We start from the raw sequence: 2,991 nt of genomic DNA, 5'->3' as shown, positions 1-2,991 counted from the left end.
TGACTAAAAGTGGATAAAGGATTAAAATAGACATTTCTTCAAAAATATACAAATGGCTAACAACATGCAAAGACACTCAACATCGGTAGCCATGAGGTAAATGCAAATCAAAACCACAGTGAATTAGCACTTTCCACCCACTGGAATGGCTCGAACCAAAAGTGTTGGTGAGAATCTGGTGAAACTGGAGCCCTCATACACTGCTGGTGGACACACAAAATGGCAAAGCCCCTTTGGAAAACATCTGGCAGTGGCTGTGAAGGTTAAACACGGAGTTACAGTAAGACCCAGCAATTCCTCGACACTCCACTGCCTCACCACTGCTTTGAAAGACTGGGCTCTTCTCATCTCTGTTATGCTGACTCATTATTAAGGACATTTTCCTAGTTCATTCTAATCTCTTTTGTGCCCTTGGCAAAAATTATTAATTATTTTGTTAGAAATTAGAAATTATTGCCCTGTCCATGTTTCATGAGCTATCTTCTCTTTAGAAGACATATCCTGTTTGGGTACAACAGCCTTCAATGGCCTCCAGCCCACAGGGTTCTCTTATGTGTTCCCAGTCCTCACCTGCCACAGAGCAGTTCCCAAAGATGATTCAGACTGGTCTCAGAACAAATGTGCTACCTGCAAATGGCACCCAGGCCTTCTCCAACACTGGGGAGATCTCTCAGGGTTCCTTGTTGACCATCATCCTATCACACTTTTTTAAATTATGACCTTTCCAAATCTTCCTGGCACTCCCCAAATAGGCAACCACTTCCACCTCATTTTCAGTAGCTAACTACTCTACTTCTATAAGTATCTTCTATACTTATAGAATATAAGTCAGTACACAAACGAGTTCCTCCAATTTTGCTCCCTCTCAGGTAGTATGCCTGTAATACAACACTTGGCTTCCTCATCAGCTGCTCGTGCAGGACTCTTTCCTGCTAACTTGATGCCATGCCTAAGGTCAGGGATTGTGATATTTTTCATTGTGATTTATTCACCTAGGCCAGTGTTTTGCACTTAGCAGACAGTTAACTATGTACTATGCAAATGAATAAGTGAGTGAAGGAAACGATTATGCACCAACTGAAACAAATTCTTTATCGGGGAAAATCCTAAACCCCATCTCTATTTCATTGATATGCCAATCCATAGGTTTATTCAACAGAGTGGAAAAATGGGCCCAAACTTTCTGCCATGTATTATCAATACACCACTTATCCTCAGTTCAGTAACAATGCACACCTACCTCGTCCTGAAGTGAGAGAAGCTACTGTATTTCTGATGGAGCCATTTCAGTGAATCAAGCAATACATCACACAACTTTTGAGGGTTCAAAATAGTTCTAACAGTTCTTTTTGGTTTTCACAGAAGTTATTTAACTGAATTTAAAGCTTCTTTTAGTCACTTCAATCCCAGGTATTCACTACTTACTTCTCTTAAGATTTTTCTCAAAATCCAGAGGATAACCTGGTGTCTTGTGAGGACATTCTGAGAACTAAAATAGTTGACTCTGCTTTTCATGACAGAAATGCTTCCCCTGCACCTCCCCACCTGAACACCCACACAAACACACATTTTAATCATGTCATTGGTTTCATGGACACCCAAATTTAGCTGCTTAAAAAACAAGCTTCAAACCACCCCACAGATTTCATTTCTCTGTTACTGTCGGGACCCATCATACATTCTCTAAAATCCCCCAAAGCCACCAAACCCACCCAAGCAATTCCTGAAAGAAAGTGAAGGGCAGGGGCCACTTCTCCCCTAGGAAATTAAATTACAACTGAGAACACTATTTGCTTTTCGGCATATTTAAATTCTTACTCAAGCATGGGAACTGAGTCCGCAGGTCAGCGAGGATCCCCAGCTGAGACCCCCAAAGACATAAAGTACAGTACTCGCCTGTGAGTGTGGTCCCCGAGGCGACAAGGGCAAGTCACTCAGCGGTGGCGACAAGGCAAAGATTTATGGCTCCATACAGCGACTTGATGTACAGGCAGCTGGGGGGGCAGGCTCTGGCCTGGCAGGCTTTCCTGAAGGTGCTCTTCTGACAGTTTATGATTTGGCACATTTGCTCACCCTCTGCAGCCATGCAAAGGGCATTTGGATCTTCAAAAGCCAGTCTGGCTGTTGAAGGAGCAAATCACTGGTACATATCTCCTCCTGGTGACTTCCTTCTTCACCCTGGATATTTGTGGAGCTCGTTTTGTAATGAGGAACCCATCCTACAATGAGCTTTTGACAAAATAAAGCCTCTTTGATTTAAACTCAAGCGATTTATCACAGGGAAAGACCTGAAGTGATAGTAAAGAAGAGCAGGTAACTTCTTACTTAAGAAAGATGGCGGGCGCTCGTGGCCTGAGGGGCGTGGAGCGTGGAGGAGGTGGGAGCATGCATTTCTGCACAGGTGAAGGCACTTTTCTTTCAGAGGGACTTCATGCCTCCTGACCAATCCTGAGAGGTTAGCAATCCAGCCTTAAATGGCCACACCAGCATGGAAAGTATAGGCCTCCAATCACAAGGGCCTGTATATTGTAGAAAAATATTGGGTGGACCAAAAAATCCATCTAGTTTTTCCCATAAAATAAAAGACACATTTTTCATTTTCACCAGTAGCTTTATTGATTTGGGTATTTTGAGTATGTTCACTATCTCCTGCTATTGGCTTCTAGTGGATAGAGGGAGGGGTGCTGCTAAACATCTTCTAATGCATAAGACAGCCCCACAGCGAAGAATTATGTGGCCGAAATGTCAATAGTACCGAGAAACTTCATAAACCACTTTTGACATATTCAGTCAGTCACAGCACCTTCTCCATACACTGCACAAATCTTTTTTTAGCATTTAAGTTGTATTATTACCTTTCTTGAAATAATAAAGTATAATACATTGAAAATGTTGTGTATTTTCTTCCATCTTCAATATTAAAATACCTGCACAAAAAATCACCAATTTTGATAAGTTTTTTAAATGCATACTGATATGATAGCTCTCACA

Source organism: Sturnira hondurensis, unplaced genomic scaffold, assembly GCF_014824575.4.
Source record: "Sturnira hondurensis isolate 20B ecotype Veracruz unplaced genomic scaffold, ASM1482457v3 Scaffold0010128, whole genome shotgun sequence".
Taxonomy (NCBI): Eukaryota; Metazoa; Chordata; class Mammalia; order Chiroptera; family Phyllostomidae; genus Sturnira; species Sturnira hondurensis.
Note: the sequence above shows the minus strand (reverse complement) of the source record.